General features: G+C 35.0%; 1 protein-coding gene across 12 annotated transcripts in view; it reads right to left on the bottom strand.

Moving 5' to 3' along the window:
* The window catches only part of NFIB (nuclear factor I B), a 284256-nt gene that overhangs the window by 55319 nt on the left and 208786 nt on the right, over positions 1-20151 (bottom strand). The gene's annotated exons all lie outside the window — the stretch shown is intronic.

The raw sequence follows: 20151 nt of genomic DNA, 5'->3' as shown, positions 1-20151 counted from the left end.
TTGTTTTCTGGTAAGCAGATTCTTACTTCTCAAACTATGTCCTCATTCAAATAAGAGGGATGGAACAGGGAAAAATGAAGAATCACATAGTAAGGAAAGCATTTTAAGAGCCAAAGAAAGGTTTGTCTGATGTTTCCATGAGGGAGAGGCAGGCAATAAGACAGACACAAAGGAATTGTTGTGGGGGTTTGAAACCAGAATGAGAAATTTAAATTTGATTTGGAAATTAAGGATGAGCCAATGAACAAGAAATAGAATATGGCAGTCTCTAAGGGAGCTTCTTTCTTTCTCTTTTCTTTAGTAAATGCACTATTCTAAGTCATCTCATACCTGGATTGCTACAACAGCCTTTTTCTGTACATCTTACCTCCAAATCATCTTGTTCTAATTTATCACACAGAGTTTCTAGAATAATCTTTTGAGAACATCATTGTGACTGCATCACTCCCCAGTTAAAAAAAAAGAGGTTCTTTGTTATCTATTGTATCAAATTTTGTCATTAAATATCACTTACTATTATTTCTGTACATTCTAGTCAAAATAATTTGCTTATAATCTCTTAAACCAAACTGTCCTGTATCTATTATTTGGCACATACCACACATTCTGATTAGAATGGCTGTCTCAACACCTTGAAATTTTAGCTGAACACTCACTCCTGGTCGGGAATTATCAAAGATAGACCCTCCCCTGCCCTCATTTGACTCAGCCTTAGTACAGTGCCTGGCACAAAGTAAGCACTTAATAAATGCTTGCTGAGTTGACAACAATTTTATATACTCAGTTTGTACAACATAAAGTATTATTTATTGGTATAAAGCTTCATATGTTTTTCAGTTGTTTGCATGGATGCATGCATGCTTTTGCAGATTGATTCTAAGTAAGCTCATGCTAACTGAGGATAGACTAGATTTCTATCTGTGTGTAAAGGTTTTTTTTTAATATAGTTTTGTTGTTTTGAGTCATTTCAGTCATGTTCAACTCTCCATTAGACCATTTGGGTTTTCTTGGCAAAGATACCAAAGTGGTTTGCCATTTCCTTCTTCAGTTCATTTTACAGATGAGTAAAATAAGGCAAACAGGGTTAAGTGACTTTTCCAGGATCACACAGCTAGTAAGTGTCTGAGACTGGATTTGAACATAGATCCTGCAGAGCTGGTGCTCTACCCACTGTTCCACTTAGCTGCCCTTTTAATATAATATACCCTCAATAAATATTTAGTGATAATCTGCCTCATAGGATAATTTCCAAAGCCCATGGAACTTTGAACAAATTGGAAGTTGGGAAGAGATAGACCCCAAGGAAAAGAAGGAGAAGAAATTTTAAATAACCTTAATATAGGGAGGAAGTAAGAAAAGTAAGAGAATTTAGTAAACAAGAAGGAATCAAAGGCAGGTTTAAAGGGCACATCTTGCTATCAAAAGGGAGGGACAATGGGGGAAAAAGAAGAAAAACATCTATTCAAAAGACAAGAAAAGGTGACAAAAACCTGCAAGTGATGGGGCTTATTGTTACTGCTTACTCCTATATGTGGATTTCTAATTAGGTGATTAACTCTTGCTTTTAAAAACCATATGGCAAAGATGATATGCAGCTTAGAATCTTTGTCTTTCAATATGTCAAATACACAAAGGGTTAACATACAAGGCACATTTTACCAGGGCTTCTGACAATGGCTAGTTTGAACTCTTTTCCATTTTGTTCAAATCTTCCCTTCAAATGTGTCTTACAAAAAACTGGGGAGTTACCATTATAGCTCATTATTTCCACTTAAAATCCGCTCATTATTTTCATACTTTGTACCATGCTTGGCTTGAGCCATGGCGTGTCATATTTTTTACAGCATCACCTCAAAGGAGGGGGGGAGGTTAAAATAAATAGATCAACTGCTTTCCCAATAAGGTAAACTCATCTACAAAGAGAAGCAGAATGTGAAAAGAGGCACTGTGAAACCCAGCCTATGTAGTCTGCTCAGCGGCAGCTTGCACAAATGGCGCTCCAGATGCATATCTGTTCAAATCAGCCCAAGGCAACAATTGTGATCAATTCTAATGTGATAAAATGCTGCAGGGAAAGTGTGCAGAAACGTGTTTACGTCAGCCCTTAATTAAACTGTTGTTCACTTCCAAAGAACCTTAGGAAACACTAATGAGACATGAGTTTGGGCAATTTCCTCATCAAAGCAAAGACCCTCTTCCTCTGTCTGTAGCAGCCTGTCATCCAAGTAGCTCCCCGGATAAATGTCACATGGCACACCAATCAGCTAGCCACCTGTTAGGAGAACTTCACTGGAGTCAACTAGTGATCTAGGGCAAGTTCAAACATCCACCTTAACACCTGCCTGTCCTGGACACCTGTTCCATTTTCACAGGCAGCCCAGCAATATGTGAGCTTTTCAAATATGCTTAAGGTTTAAAACAGGATTCTATAATCTCCACAGGACGCACATTCCCTATTCTAGAAAATGGGTGTATTGGCATAGCTATATAGATACAGATATTTTTATATACATACATGTTTACATACATATGTATATATATATATGTCTTTATGGATAGATAGATTATAAATATTTGAATTTTATTCTCTTCTATAATGACACTTAGGGTTTTCATCTACTTCAATCAGTTATGTAATAACACAAGAATTTCTTGGATTTCTGAAAGCTATTTTAAGAATGTCAAAACACTGACTAAATTAAAATATATTACCTGTTTGATTACTGTGCTTTAAAAATTGCATTTAAAAATTTATTTTATTTTATTTTTAATTTATGGAATAAAATATTTCTATCTAGCTAACCAAGTCCTCAAGCATCATTTGGCCTTTTTACAATCCAATGCATTTTTTTTCTTCCAAATCTTTAATACACAGGCTATTCTTTTTTTACAAGACAATTGGCTTTTAAAGAGTTCTAATTGGATATCATGTATAGGCATCATCAGTTATTAGCTTTTCAAAAACTCAGGTGAAAAAATAGTTACTTTATTTTCTTGTCCTTAAATCAGATTCTTTCATTTACCAAGGGCTTGAGATCTAAAAATAATTCTTCTCAAGTATTATTAAAACCTTTTACTTTGTTTTTTACATTATCACAGCTGCTAAGCATTTGCCAGTCTCTTGTTTTTGTAGCAGGAGGAACTTAAGGTGTGAAGAAAACAGTAGGGAAACTCCTGTTAACACTGCACCTCTGGTGTGAAGAGTTTGAACAAGCACACCAGAGAAGGGACATTTACATGGATGGAAGCTACTATTGGTAATAATACAATACATTGGCTCTAACCAGACTGAAGTAACAATATTTATTAGTCTACATTTTTATTTCTCTCATTTGCATTGCTATATTTCTCTATATCCTTATAGATGTAGAGGCATTTCTATTTAGTTTTATTTATTTACAGCTCTTCATGCTTACTTATTTTTTAAAAATAACATCTTGGATATGAAGCACTCTGCTGTTGCATGAGACACAGCCTGACTTAGCAGAGTAGATCCTAAACTTGGAGTCAAGTAGTCCTAGATTCTACTATCTCAGACATTTATTGGCTATATGGCCCTGGCCAAGTCACCCTTTCTCAGTCTCAGTTTCCCCAACTGTAAAATGGGGATAATAATAATACAGATTGTTATAATGTGAGATCCTTAAAGACAAGGACTATTTCAGTGCCTGATGCACATAGTAGATGGTTAATAATGCTTATAGATGAGGGGGGAAGGGAAAGAATCTGGAACTCATAGTTTTAAAAAATCAAATGTTTAAAAAATTATTATTATTATTATTTTACATGCAACTGGGAAATAAAATATACAGGCACTGAGGTATGGAGATCCATCTTGCCCTACTGGAAAGTTGGAGGAGGGATGGGGGAGGATATAGGAGAGAGCAGACTGGGGGAGGGAATATACAGTGGGATCGCTGTTTTGGGGTGATGGGTAGTGGAAAGACAGGGAGAAAATTTCTAACTCAAAATCTTGTGGAAATGAATGTTGTAAACTAAAAATAAACATGAAATTTAATTTAAAACAATAATGCTTGTGGAGTAACTGAACAACACTTGTAACACCTACCTCAAAGGGTTGTTTTGTGATCAAATGAGATAATATATGTGTAAAGCACACTGCAACTCTTAAGACACTATATAAATGCCAGTTATTATTGTATCTTGAATATCTAGGATAGATTGCTGTTCATCTCTCACTCAAACATCCTCTGGTGTTTCTCTGCCCTCCTTTCAGAAAAAAAAAAAAACAGCTTTCTTTTAGGCTTTTCAACCATAATAAAGGATTTTACTAGTGTAGAAAGAGCTTTAGTTCATCTGGGATGTCTGGGGGGGGTGGTGAGGAGAGAATGACGAAAACAAATTCTTTGCATAGAAGATGAATGATGCTTGAAAGGAATCTGAGTAGACAGAGTATAGAAATAACTGGTAACTGTAGGACAGGTCATATACCTATAGCTATCGGTAGAGTACAAGTGGCCACTATGTAATGGGGAAAGCGGAGAGATAGTTGTTTAATCAGCAGAAGCCACCATCATATTCCTCTCCCAAATTGTTTATTTTATAACTTCTACTCTTCTAAGCCTGACCTTTTATGCTCCATGTACTTGTCACAGAGACTGTTGCAAAGGCATTTAACTAGTCTCTCCCACCTCCTCTAATTTCTACCTCCTTTAATCTCCTTTAAAGAGGGCCCAGGGTTAATATTCCTAATGCGTAGGCCTGATCCCATATTGCCACTGCTCAGACATCTTTAAGGACTCCTCACTGCCTACTGCACTTGTTGTTGTTTGGCCTTTATTCTCAAAGAGGACCATGACATCAGGAAAGTGATGCCATGACTTGCAAGTGAATTGGATTTAAGTGAAGTAGGGTTTTGCAAAGTCACCAGCCTCACTTTGTCCTACAGCATGTCCTACTTCACTACAATTGGCTTCATATTGAAGACTTTTTCCAAAATCTATTTCTGACTATTAAAGAATCCCATTTCTGAACTACTTAGCTGTTCTTAATGAATATTATTCTCCCATAGTAGGTGGGAGGCCAGTCAAACTGGCCACTGCCACTCAGCATAGATCCCACTTCCATGACTTTGCTCTCATATTTCCATCTTAGGACCTTCCCCTATCTCCAACTATTGATATCTTACCCTGCTCAAATTTTACCTCTTCCATGAAGCCTTTCTTGATCTTGTCCAACAGTAGGTGATCACAAATAATTTCCCAGAGCATGCTGACTTCCTCTTTGTCCCAGTCTCAGTCTACAATTTACCAGACTTATGTGTATGCAGATCCAGATTTCTCCTCTACCCCCATATCCCTTAGATTAAAAGCTACTTGAGCTGGGCCTATTTTGTTTTTGTTTTGTTTTGTTTTAGATTGGGTCTTCCTATCTCACAGCCACTCCTGGGCCCAATCTCATAGTTGATTGATAATTGACTCAGGAATGCAGGATCAACCCAGGAGCTTTATTTGACCAATCTGTTTCCAACCTGGGCCAATTCTCCCTTGTTCAGTCAGTCTGGTGTCCCCCTGCTCCTAAGAGTTCATTCCATTGGTGCCAGACTTAGTATGGACACTCAAAACCAAAGCTCAGAGCTCCCAAGCTCAAGGCAATCCTCCAGGCTCAGCCTCCCAAGTGGCAGGGGTATCGATAGGGGGCACCATACTAGGCCTGTTATTTTTCCTTTTGGAATTTCCAGGACCTAACACAGAGTACTACACAAAGTATTATTTAACAAACATTCATTCAATAAAGAAAGTGTTTAACACATGTTTGTTCAATTACCTTGCCTGAATAGGTATCTTTTGAATGCCTCAAAATAATTTCATCTGCATCAAAATGTTGGGGAGGAAGGAAGTCTTCAGGGGGTGAATTCATAATGACATTTTCCTTTTAGCCCCTCTAGACACATCCCTGTATATGTTTATAATTCAATCAATGTTGGCTGTTTTAGGGGTATTCACAATAGTAAATCAAGGAACATAAAGAAAACTGTGAGGTCTCTCCCCTGCCATGTGATTTCCTAGGCCCTAATATGGCAAACAGGCACAATACAAATGATAAAAAAGGATCAGTCTGTAGATTCTCTTACTGAATCCCTTATATATTTCTTTAGAAATATATTTCAAAGGTCGTGGTCCAAATTTGTCAATGCATACGAAAATTAACTTTTTTATGCCCATAACACTATATGCAATCAAAACTGTATCAATCACTGGAACATTACAAAGCTTCCTCAAGGAAATCAAAAGCCACTCAAAAGATAATGGTCTAGCAATATATACAGGAAAAACGAAATGGATGAAGAATGTATTTATCTTCCCAAAACTGTGATATCCATTGGGCACATAGCACATTGAGTTAGTTCACCAGTACAGATACCTTGGGTGGGCATTACAGATGGATGAATTAGCTAGACCTAGAATTGAGTAGAAGGAGAAATACATACTGTATCACATCTGGGAAATTGTGTAACTGGAAACAGAAAGCTATATAGTGAATATAAGGAGGCTGAAACACATTACTAAAGTTAACTTGTATACAAGTGGTATAAAAAGTATCATGAAGAATTGAGTATGACCAGAAAAGTAGGTGGTCTGGTCCATTAGTGAGAATAAGGGATAATAGATATATAGTATCTAAATTTGTACTGTTAACCATGAAGATGATAAAAGTATGACAAGAAGGCCACCAATATGTTGGGTAGATATTTTAAGGTCTTAAAGGAGAACATGAAAAAGAATCATATAGGTTGAGAGTGTGTCAATAAGTTGCCATCCACTGCCTGGGAGGAAAAGTAGTCAGAAAGATAAAGATACATTGAAATACCGAGATAATGCTACAATGAAATAATGGAATACCTCTTTATATATCATATGAAATGGTGGCTTGCTATAATAGATCATTACTACAGATTGTTGGCATTACAGTAAAGAATGTATGCCTTAAATCAAGCTACACAAATTTTCTGAAAGTGCATAGGTTCTATGGATTTCTCTTTCCAGAGTTCAGCTTCTATTATATTTACTTATGCATTGTGTTCCCCCATTAGAATGCAAGTTCTTTGAGGGCAGGATCTATTAAAGAATCCCAGAGACTTCAAATTGGAAAGGACCTCAGAAGACATTTAAGAACATTTCCATAATGGTTTTTCATGAATAAATTTTACAACACACTAGAGGAATGTTGACTTATCTTTTCTTCTTTGTTTCTATTTTCAGAACATATAATGTTTTGTGCAAAGTAGTTGCTTAATAAATGTTTTTTTTAATAAATATTGAATACTGGACTGTTTAAGAATTCAAGAATTTAAATGAAATTACTTAAACATACCTCTTGAATATTACAATGGATTTTATATATCAATAATGTAGGTATTCCCTTCAATGGTACTTATTAAAGTCCATTTATGTTTTCTCATTTTGGATTTTTGTCTATGACCGTCTATGAATTCTTTAAAAAAAAAAAAAAAGAAGAGATCTATACAAGATACTTAGGCCTCCCTCTAGGTCTTTTGACATTTTGTGACCACTTGGATTCATTATCAGTAGTTCTGGTTAAAATACAACTTCCACAATTTAGTTGATTCAAAGCAAAGGCTTTAAGATTTCTTTAAAATATTTTTTTTGGAGGGCAGTTGGGGTTAAGTGACTTGCCCAAGGTCACACAGCTAGTTTTTGCATTAAGTGTCTGAGGCCAGATTTGAACTCAGGTCCTCCTGACTCCAGGGCCAGTGCTCTATTCACTGCACCACCTAGCCGCCCTGATTTTTTTTAATCTTAGGGAAAGTAAAGAGGATCTCACTAGGGTCCTTTCCAGCTCTAAAATTCTATTATTCTTTGATTCTCTAACTTATGGCAAATGATGTAAATAAACACCTTGCATACCCCAAGTTAACAGGTTCTTGAATGTTATGACAGGACATATGGACTTAATCCCTCAACAATCATTTGAAGATGATTCCAGATGATTAAAAATAATTAGCTACCATATTTTAAAAGTATCTTTTCTTATAAATTTATATTTAGTCTACCCTAAAATAACTTTAGGAAAATAAGAAGTTATATCCTAGAGATGAAGTGAGATGATTTTGTAGGTATTCACTCCAATATTCCTTCTCTATAAACCAATTCTTTTCTATAGAACAAAATATAGTAATGAGGGGTCAGGCTAATAAGAGTTTTCACTTTAAGCACAATGATGTTTTATCTTGCCTACTATTTAAGTACATTACTATGGTTTTCAGCCACCAAAAGAACTAAAGTAGTCGTTTAAATCAGGGTTGTGTGTGTGTGTTTTCAATAGTTAGCCAAACTCAAGCACAGTAGCATGTTAGTACAAGTCTCCATTTATCACATCCTTCTATATAAAAAAGGTCTCTAGGCTACACCTACACTGAACAAAGATAAAGCCCAAACCCCTTTGAAGCTCACAATAACACCTTACTGAGAAGTAAAAATCCTTTGAAGAGTGAAGAACCGTACTAAGAGAATGAATACTCAATACATGAATATGCTTTTAAAAAACACTTCAAGATGCCTTTGTCCATTAAGTGATTTCATTTCAGCAGATTGACAATGATAAAGTGTCTTGAGTACTGTCAGAAAACCTAATTTGAAGGGGGTGGGAGAGAGTACCAAACAATAATGCTGGATTTGGAGTATATTGTAGTCATTTATTAAATATTGGCATAGGTAAATTACTGAGATTCAGCATGCCTCCAGGGAAAACCTCCTGGCTATGGTGGCTTATTAGTGCAAAGGATTCAAGAGCCTTGGACTATAAAATAAAATCAATACTGTAACCTTAACTGTAAAAGTCAGAAAGATACTGGAAGGGTTCTAATTTAACACGATTATAGATGAGTTTTTCAAGGAGAACATTTGGGGAAAAGCCATACATTTAGAGACATTTATGCTCCTAGACAACTCAAGGTTTCTTTTGTTACTAATACTATTCTCTGTTCTGAGGGTCGATTGGGGGTGATTTAACTTATATGTTACTTTAGTCGATTTCCAGGAAAGTGTGAAAGTCTCTGAAACTGTTATCAAATAAAAGCATTATACTGATGTTGAAAGAAACTATTTGGAAACAGTTACGATTTGATGCGGTTAGTCTGGTAGATGAAAAATAACAAAAAATTGAATGTCATCAGTTTCAGGAGCTCAATAGAAATATATTTATGTATGTAATGTGCAGTTTCTTTTTCATGGATAAAAGTAGCTAAGGAAAGGTATAAATTGTCATGTTTGAGCTCAACTTAAATCTATATTTTCTCACAAATATAAATTTAAAAAATGCACTATCAAAGACATTACAGTGATGGTATATTTATTATCCTAATGGTTTTGGAAATCATGTGAAATTGATCAGCAACAAAACCTCTATTTAGTAATGGACCCATTACATTTAAGAGATAATGTCAATGAAACAGAATATTGTCACAGGATAATGGTCTCCTATTGCTACATCCCTAGTCATTTAGGGAAAATAAATGTTTCAGACTGGCTGAGTCATTTATTTTCAAAGTAGGAGACACTGATCCCATAACAAGGTTCTGTTACAATAACTCAATCTCTATCAATCATTTGTTGTACCAGAATCGCTGAGGACAGGGCCTATGCATCTGTGAGAAATGTGCATTCCTCAGGTACAAGCCAAAACATATGGTACCTCCCAGCACATAAGCACTTCTGCTGTTCAATGATTCAATGAGAGTCTTCTTACATTAACATACTTTTAAAAATAATTACTTTTTGTTTAGTAATAGAAATTGTTTTTGAATGGTTCAAAAAGATGGTATTTTTAGATTATTTTAAGATACTTTTCATTTGATTCAAGTAATTAAAGATTATTTTTTCATATAGCACTTAAGACCTTCAAGTGGTATGTGTGTGTGTACCTAATTTATTACAGTTTAAGACTACTCTGAAGAAAAATATAATCTGTTTATAGATTTTGCCCTGTACAAGTCTTATTGTCCTGGATCAAAGATCTTCAACTGGATCAAAGATATACACCTCAGGACTAATAACTGAACTTCCTTTCAAAGCAATTTTTGTAAATAGTGTGTGTGGCAGGAGCAGGGCGGGGGGAAGACAGAGGTGTTGTATCTAAAAATTTGCTGCAGCCAGTTTTAGTCACTACTCTAAAAATGCATAATTCAAGTCACTTTTCTAGCTCTAGCTCTGCAGGGCAGAAAAAAAGATACTCCCTAAAGCTGCAGAAGAAGAGAGGTGGCCAGAGGGGTGGCCATTCCTTTAGGAGAGGTTGCCTAAACTCTCACCCCATGTCTCTTCCTTCTTCGACACTATTTGTTCAAATTGAGAGCATTCTCTCAGCTGCTTCTAAAGCTAGTCTTCAATCCAATAGCGTGGGAGTGAAGCCCAATTTGTGGTAACCTGAGAGCTCCCAGGAAAAATTACAGAGTCCTAGGACATCCTTGAACTTGAAGAGCCTTTGAGATGCTAAAATTCAACACATTCATTTTACAGATTAGGATCTGAGGCCTTGAGAAAGAAAGCAACTTGCTCAAGCTCACATAGTAGGAAACAACAGAGCTTCTATTCAAATACTATTCTACAAACAACTACAAAATATTAAATAAAATAGAAGTAATCCAACTCTTCCTCCCTAAAAGATTTAACATGACAATTTTTGATTTCACAACTCAACTTTTTAGATTCTTAACTTGGGGAATAATAGATGGTGTGAAATCCATAAATCCTGGGACAATTATTAAATGATGTTTATTTATTCTTCATTCATTTACTTTGCTTTTTTGGACTACTTGTCTGCAGGTATTCAATTTCATCTGATATTAATGCTTATAAGTATTCAATCACAAATATGCCATAGACCCAAATTCCTCACAGCTTTTCACAGTTATAAAGGTTGGACATTTTTATCACTCTAAAAACTAGTTTAATATAAAGTACTAGTCAATAACCTTTTAGTCCTAGGTGTGATCAGTGGAACTAAGCAATGACTGCCAAAGCAACGGTTGACACAATGAGTCTACCACTTAAGCAGAGGTGAAGAAAAGAAGGGCAGAAAAGGAGAGGAATCATGGGATAGTGGTAATAATAATGAAGTTTACATATTGCCTTAAAGTTTATGGAACGCTTTACATTTATTAACTCATGTGAGTCTAACAATAGCCTTATGAGATAGCTACCAGAGGCATTATTGTCTCTATTTTATAAATGAGGAAATTGATCATCAGCATTGTATATAAACTTGCAATTACATATAGCTTGTTTTAAAAATATAATAACTTTAATATATAACTTCATTAATATAACTCAATTTATTATATTATATTTATTCTATGTAATATAATAACTTCAACACAATAGTTTTCAAGCTGTCCTAATTGCTGTGTCTATTTCTTAACTTCCTTTGGTTCTCTTCTTTGTACTTAAAAAAAAATCCTTTGGTGACTCCTGTTCTTCCTCTTTTTGGAATCCTAATTACTAGTACTCTTCTCCCTCCCAAATGTGTCCTCCCCCAAATTTTTTAAAATAAATAATAGATACACTTGGTCCAGCAAAATAATTTCACAAATTTGCCATGTCATGTTTGAAAATATATCTCATTATGCACTTTGAAATAGGCAGCATGCTTCATTATTGGTCTTTTGGAGCTGTGATTGATCATTATATTGTTCAGAGTTCTTAAGTCTTTTGAAGTTTTCTTTACGTTGTTGTAGTTATTGTGCGAACCTTTCAGTTATATAAGTCTTCCCAAGTTTCTGAGAATCTATATCCTGTCATTTCTTATAGGGTAATAATATTAGATCATATTTATATGCCATAATGTGTCCAGCCATTCAATTGAATACATTTAATTTCTAGATCTTTGCTACAACAAATAGTCCAGCACACTTTGCACTGCACCCTGCTGTCTCTCTTGCTTCAGTTTTCTCATTTGTAAAATGAGAATGTTGGAGTAAATAATACCCAAGATCCTTTCTAGTTCTAAATTCCATAATTAATAGGGAGAAAAAAGAACAAAAGGGAGCAGGAGGAGAGAGAGAGAAGCAGGAAAGGAGGGAGGGAAGGAAGTAGATGTGGTATTGAGTGATGGAATGACACACAGCAATTATCCCAGGTGCCACACCATTCTGGTCTAGTGGGCATAAACCTAACTCACATTTCTAAGGCATTTCAAGGTTTATAAAGTACCTTCTTCACATTAGCCCTGTGAGTGGATCCAACAAAAAGAATATTGGATTTGTAGTGGGAGGACCTGGATTCAAATCTATCCTCTGTCACTTACTTCCTGGCTAAGACCCTGGCTGAGCAAGTCACTTAATCTCTCTGGGCCTCAATCTATAAAATGAAGAGATTAGTCTAGATGACCTCTAAGGGACCAACCTGCTCAAAATCTGTGACCTACTGACCAGAGGACCTCTAAGTGTCCTTTTAACTTGAAACCCCACGATTAAAGTCAGTAGTACAAGTACTTACCATTGCACAGATAAGAAAAGAATCTGAGACTTCAAATGATTGCTCATAAAAACTACAGACAGAATTCAAATCCAAGTCTCTTAAACTGGATTATAACATATTTATGTTATAGTAGAATATGTTTATATATTTATATTATAGTAGAAAAGACCCACCTCCAATACTACTAGCTGTGTGTTACCCTGGGTAAGTAAGTTCACCCTTTTTGATCTCAGTGTCTTCATTTGTAAAACAGGGATAATATTTGCTTCACAGGGCTTTGGTGTATCTTAGATGAGATGAAGCAGATAAAACTGTTTTCTAAATCTGAAAACACCATATAAAGGTCAGTTATTAATATATACTACCCCTAGCATGATGTTATGTTAGCACCATCCTTTTTCTGCCAGTACTCCTGGCAATATGCTGGTTGTCTCGATCTGATAATTACACGTCTTTGTGGCCCCTCATAGTACTGCACAATGTGGACAGAGTAGAATTCGGCAACAACCCTCAGATACATACAGCTAATTAAAATATGAAAATCTATAAAAATTCCATTAAATCATGCTAACTGCGAAGAGAACCTATATAAACCAGTAAAATGTATGAATTTCAGAAAATTGAAAAGGAACATATTCTTACTGTTTGTTTCTACCTACAAAATCTGGAACTATATTAATCAAGTATTTCTTGATAGAATTCCTACTTTCAAAAGTGTTTTTAGTTAGCATGTTAAAGGAATAACTTAAGTACCTTAACTTATGTTGTAATTATAGGGTACTTCTAATATACTAAAAATTGGGGTGAACTCTCAATACAATCTTGTTTACATTAGTCATAAGCCCAGTCCTGTCTGAATAGTAAGAACTCCCAAAGTCATTAAGTTCAAATTAATGATAATTTACTGTATTGGAATCATGGTACATTTGGAGTTTTGAGGGACCTTGAAGACTGTCTAGTTCAAACCCTACCCAATACATTCCAGTTCCAAACACCTTTAAATTGTTTAAAAATGTACTTATGACAGGACCTTTTATTTCCCTTTATGTTGGACTCATTGGATTAAATTAGCTTTACTATAAAGATACCTTTTTTCCTTTGATCTAAATCTTGGACAGCAAAACTTTGAAGTCTGATGACAAAGTCCTTCATTTCATATTTAGTGAAGAAAATGACATGACTAATAGATCAATAATGGAATTTTTGAAATTTTCAAAACACGCCATTTAGCAGCTTGTCAGACATCTAGGTATTTAAGGAGAACTAGATTTAGTTTCTTCTAAATTTAGACAAAGATTATTCTTTGGTTAAATCCTCTTCAAATATTAAGAATCACTCACAAATCAATGCAAAAGCATCTACTATAATATCATCTACTATGCTAGAAACTAGGGATGCAAAAATAAAACTGAAAAAAATCTCTGATCAGTCTAGCCAAGAAAAACAACATGTACAAATAGAGACACAAAATAGATGTAAGATAGTTGTTAGGGAAAGGTACTAGCAGTTGGAGGAATCAAAAAGGCCTCTTATAAAAGCCATTTCTTTAACTGAGCCTTGAAGGAAGCAGGGGATTCTAAGGGATGGAGGTCAGAAGGGAGTGCATTCTAAGTAGGGAAGACCAAGACAGGAGGTGCAATGCTATGTGTGAGGAATTATTAAGAGGGTCAGTTAAGCTTGACCACAGTGTATATGAAGGGTGGGATAGTGTAATAAGGCTAGAACCAGAGGGTTTTAAATACCAAATGGAGAAGTCTATATTTTATCCTAGAGGAAGTAGAAAGACACTGGAGTTTACTGAATACTAAAGTGATATTGCCACTCATCCAGTCATTCAACTGACATTTATTAAGTACTTCTTATATGCCAGACACTGTGCTGAAGAAAGGCTAAAGGTAGTCCTTGCTCTCCAGGATGTCAGCTGAATGGAAGAGGCAACCTACAAAAACCTATGTACAAGTAAGATATGTAGAGGATAAATTGAAGACTGCAATTTAGGGAAAATCACTTTGGCATTGTGTGAAGGAAGAATTGGATAGGGGAAAGACTAGTTAGGGGCTATTATAATAGTTTAGGTGAGAGTGGATAGAGTTAAGATTAGTACAAGCTTGTGAGTAAAGAAAAAGGGACAGATGCAAGATACATGGAGGTAGACATGAAAAGCTTTCATAACTGTTTAGATAGGAAGGTTGAGACAAGAATAATTGTAGATATTTTGAAACTGGGTGACTGGAAGATGGTGGCAGTGCCTCTGACATAAAAAGTTCGAGTTCATAGGGTCAAAAGTTTAGAGCTAGAAGGGACTTTGGCAGTCATCAAATATATCTAACCCCCTTCCCCACTCCCATCCCCCACCTCATTTTACACATAAGGAAACTGAGGCACAGGGAGGTGAAATAGCTTCCCGGAGATCACATAGCTAGTAAATATCTGAGGTTAAATTAGAACTCAACTCTTCCTTACTCTGAGTTTGGTATTCTATCCACTCACTACCTTGGTGCTTCTAGTTAGGAAGAGGGGTGGATTTTGGGGGAAAAAAAGATCTCTGTTATAGACACATTGAGCTGCAGACTCCTAGGGATTATTGTAAGGTTTCCAAGAAAAGAGTCTTGGATGGGGGGGAAAAAATCCCACTTATCTTATTCAGAAGAACAAAATGTAAATCAGGCAATATCTCAAATTAGGGATCCTTTTTCTTTTAAGCATTAGAACAAGGAGATTCACAAATATTTCTCAACTACAATAAAGGCTTGTTGGATTGAATCAAATCAGATCAAACTGAATTGAATTGAACAGAGGCAGAGGATTTTACTTGTATCATTTTAATCAGTACACAGAGAGAACTGGTAGAGAATTTGTGTCTATTGTAGGTGTGAATCTTTGTGTATATTTGTATCTGTGTATTGTGGGGGGGTGAGTTTTTACAATGAGAACATAATAATGAGGGCCTCACAGAAAGGATAGGATCTGGCCCCCAAGAGGAAAATGTTTCAGGGAAGAAGAATTAACAATAGGAGTTGCCTTATTTCTCTTTGTTATCAGGACTAGCCTTGCTTCCCCTCTATTGCAAGATAGAAGAGATGAAGAGATGAAAATAAAGAAGTAAATGTTGACTAATCTAATTCATATCACTGTTTATGAGGTTAAATTTATGCAAATTATAGATAATTGAATTTGAAAAAAATATTTAACTGTTTTGAATAATATTTCATTAAATGCATATTTTGAAATCTGATAAATTACAATACAAAAATTGTTTAAAAACAATATGATAGTTATATTTCTTGTGATCAAGGCAGTACAATTAAAAAAATTTTAAATATAAGAACATGGTGTATGTGTATGGAATGTTTAGCTTCTGAATTTCCATTTTAAAATATGCAGCCTCCTTATGATTATACAAATCAGGATTCCTAAACTGATAAATAAATTGGCACATTTTTGCACGAAATAAGAACTGTATTTGATTAAAGTTATGCCATTTGTGATCCTCTCATTTGGAATAAATTCCAAATGAATGATTTGGGAATTTCTTATCCAGAGAGAATAATAATAACAACAATAATAGATAGCATTTATATAGCACTTTAAAGTTTACAAAGCACTTTACAAACATTATTCATTTGGTCTTCACAACAACTGTGAGAGGTAGGTGATATTATTATAGGCATTTCACAGATGAGGGAACTGAAGCAGACAAAGGTTAAGTGAGTTGCACAGGGTCACATAGCTTGGCAAATTTCTTGAGGCTGGATTTGAATTGGGGTTTTCCTGATTCCAGATTCAATACTCTTATCTATCCACAGTGTCACCTAGCTGCTTCTGGAAGAAAGGGAAAAAAGTTCAAGGAGGGAGAGGCATCACAATTGTGTTAATCTTTAATTCTCCTAAATTAGTTAGGAACCAGCTTCTTTGTTGCCCAAGATTAGATTCTGGAACAAGGGCAGTATGATTCATGCTAACACAGTGGGTTACAGACAGGGAGGTTATCAATAAATCCAACATCTTTTTTTTTTAAAGCAAGCATATTGTTAATCGCAAGCAGAAACAATCATTTAGTCAACCAACCAACATTTATTGATTACCCACGAAAACTGTGGTAGGCACAATGCAAGAAAAAATAAAGATGCTATCCTTGTTTGTCTCTTTTCGGTGCCAGGAAGTCAATATGACATACAAATGTATTAAATATCACTACATTTATGTAACTACTAGGCAACAAGAAAGCAAAAGACAAAAAGCAAAAACAAACAAACAAAAAGTCCCTGCCCTTGAGAAGCTTAATTTAGCATGTCCCAAAGCTTCCTCTTTAGAGGATAGTATTACCTTAAAGATTTAAAGGTGGACAGTACTATGGAGTACTTTATTTTCCCATTAAAAAAATGAGCCCAGAGAACAAAGCAATTTCATTTGTCTTTATAAAATTTACAAAGATAGGATGTTCTCTGGCTTCTTTATTTCTTAACAGGTGAAGGTTTCTTCCTACAATGCTTTATTGTATATATTACAAAGTCTTCAGGGGCTTCAATATTCAAATGTCAGAGTTTTTTTAAGCACACTTGAGAAGGGATTTTTCCCCCTTCCTGTTAACATGATATACCTTTTTAGACTTCTCAGATAATTCCAGTCATCTTGACAAAGGAAAATCACCAAGACAATAAAATGATTTAACAAAAGGGAAAGAATGACAGTTTCCCTTCTACTTTTCAAAAATGTTTTATAATATGATATGAGATTGCCTTTATTAAATAGACTGGTGGAGGAATCAACTTTTACAATGTGACACTTTTTGCAATAAAGAACACCTACACTTCTTTGCAATACATCCTTTCCCACACATAATTAGCAGCACTGTTATTATTGCTACTATTATACTCCTTGTTCAGTATAATTTCTCTGGAAATGAAAATATAGCTTTGTTTGGAGTAAACCTGGCACATAAGCAGTAACATATGAGCTTTAGTTATTTGTCATGCTTTTAAGAATGTCTTTTCTCTACTTTTATTTTAAAAAATTTTATTGCTTCCTCTCCCCAATTCCCTGATTTTTTCCCCACATAATTCAGATTCATAAGGTACTAATTTAGTGGTTCCTCATTGAGGAAACAGGGGGAACTAATGTGAGTTCCCTTTTAGGGGAGACACTGGAAAATGCACAATCCCCAAATGGGATACTTTCTTGGATACAAAGGAAGTGAGGAAAAATTTATGAAAAGAAGTAACAGTGTCAATGACTTTTTCCAGCCATTGCCATACAAAATGCTCCCTAAAAAGGGTGTTTCCTAAAAACTGGGATTACTTCACTAATAAAATCCAACCTAAAATAAAAGAAATTCCTTTGGATGGTAGCCATCTCCCCGAATTTGTCCTAAGGAATCCCTTTCCTTGGGAAAGGGTAGAAGTCTGGGCAATCAGAAATTGTTAGACTGGCCTGGCATAGTTCTGGAGAATCACTAGGGGCTCTACCAATCACCACCCTCACTCTTCCCATAATTTCCTTGCTATTTCTAGTCTAGTGAATAATTATGATACCTGAGGCTGGTGTGATAGAGTAGAAAGAAACCTTGATAAGCTTCACAATTCCTTGGTCTAGTGGTACAGGAGGAAGAGCAATGGGCTCGGAGTCAGGATAGATCTGAATTCAAATACAGCCTGGGACACTTAACTAGCTGTGTGATTCTAAGCAGGTCACTTCAACTCAAATGAGATAATATTTATAAAAAGCATTTAGCACAATTCCTGTCCCACAGTAGGCATCATATAAATGCTTATTCATTTGCTCCTTCGCTCTATTAGCTTTGGCTTCTTTATCTGTAAAATGTGGGTATTAATAGCAACCTTTCCCTAAGCCATGCTGCGAAAAATGATACTAGTTTATCATCTCTACATGTAAATGTCTATCTTTCTTTCCTTTAGTCTTATTCCATATATTTAGTTTTTCTCTGACTGTTCTCTTGCACCAAAATCCAATCCTGAACATCAAACTGATTTCTAAAAATAAAAATAAAAAGTAACAAAATTATGAATGCCCACCAGGAATTTTCTGAGGGGAGAAATAAAATTATTGACATCCTGTCCATTAACTTCAACTACTATCTTTAATCTTGACACAACAACTCCTTGTATCTTTGAGGGTGATAAAAATTGTTAAATTTTAGTTTTAACTTTTTTAACCAGCATAGATTAGAGACAGACTCCCAATGGTTTGCTAAACTAGCAGCAAAAACAAAGCCTTGTTAGAAAAGTCCCTCCACTGAGCTATAAGCAAAGACTAAACTAAGTAGCTTTAAAAGACTGATCTTCTTATATTCCACAGTTATATGAAAAGCAAGGGGGAAAATGTTTTCTGCATTTTCAAAACTCGTACAAAATATTATTTTTCAAAAATACTAGTAGAAACCATTAAAGTAAAGACGTCTGTCTACCTGAGGGAGATTGAGAAAAATGAGTTTGGTCAGACCAGGGTGGGAGGGAGGAGGTTGACATAATTGTTTATTAGAAAGAACAGTAAATTTGGGGTAATAAAAGTTTGGTTCCTGATTCCAAAACTTAGTAGCTATGTGATGCTGGGCAAGGCACTCAATCTCTCTCAATCTCATTTTTCCCTTGTGCAAAATGGGAGTGGTAAAACTTGTACTACCTACCTGACAGAGTTGTTATGAGGAAAATCCTTTGTAACCTTAAAGAATTCTATTAATGCAAACTCTCATCATATTATATAATCCTGAATGTAAACATTCTGATATGTTAAACTGGAAAAATCAGGAACAATTCTTGGAATTCTGAAAAAAATTAATGACCTAAACAAATATGAACATATACATTTACATAATCTGCCAAACGGGAAGAGACAATGTTTTTTAAATGTAGGAGTAGAAACAGAAAATAATTAAGAGAAAAAGTTTCCAAGTTGTACCTGGAAAGTAAACTAGAATTGAATTAGGAAATCGGATCAATAGGTTGAAAAAGAACCTAAGAAACAAGAAAAGAAATTCTGAAGAAGGAAATGCATCCTGGTGCCATGCATGAGTTTAGTTTTGCCAATTGGGTTTTCCTACATGTTCAGTTATCTTCAGAGATTAGTAAAGAGTCACCCACAACAACTGTATTCATTAAAAAAAAAATTCCAGCAGCAAATATCACACTGACCAAACTTTTTAAAAGGTAATTTTAGGGCACTGAAAATTTTGACTTCTATATTGCTGTTTATATAAAATTCAGTTACAAAGCAAGCCCCCATTTAAGTTTTTTATCAATATAGTTAAATGGTCATTGTTTACACATAAAATAATATACTCAATTTAATATATATGTGTGTATATTATATATTATATTATATATGTGTATGTGTATATATAGATATGTATATGTGTATGTGTGTGCACATATATGTGTATATAGATACACACACGTATGTAAACAGGACAAACTCAACTCCTAAAGCATCAATAATACCTGATTTAAGAGTTAGATATTTTCCCCAATACTATTGTAGAATTCTATCCCTGGAGGTGCCCAGATGCAGCAAAAAGAACAAGTCAAAAAGAAAGTTTATTTTTAACAGGACATTTCAGCTACTGGCATTTGCGATAGTTAAAAGTTCTGAATTATATCATCAAAGTCACATGCAAATGTGTGAATGGATTTGATCCTTATTAAAACCAGTTGTCCCAGAGAAACAAAGCTTAGCCAATAAT

This window comes from Petaurus breviceps, unplaced genomic scaffold (genome assembly GCF_028583685.1).
Source record: "Petaurus breviceps papuanus isolate PSGF00001 unplaced genomic scaffold, PetGlider_PUasm1.0 187, whole genome shotgun sequence".
NCBI lineage: Eukaryota > Metazoa > Chordata > Mammalia > Diprotodontia > Petauridae > Petaurus > Petaurus breviceps.
This window is presented reverse-complemented; position numbering and strand designations above follow the sequence as displayed.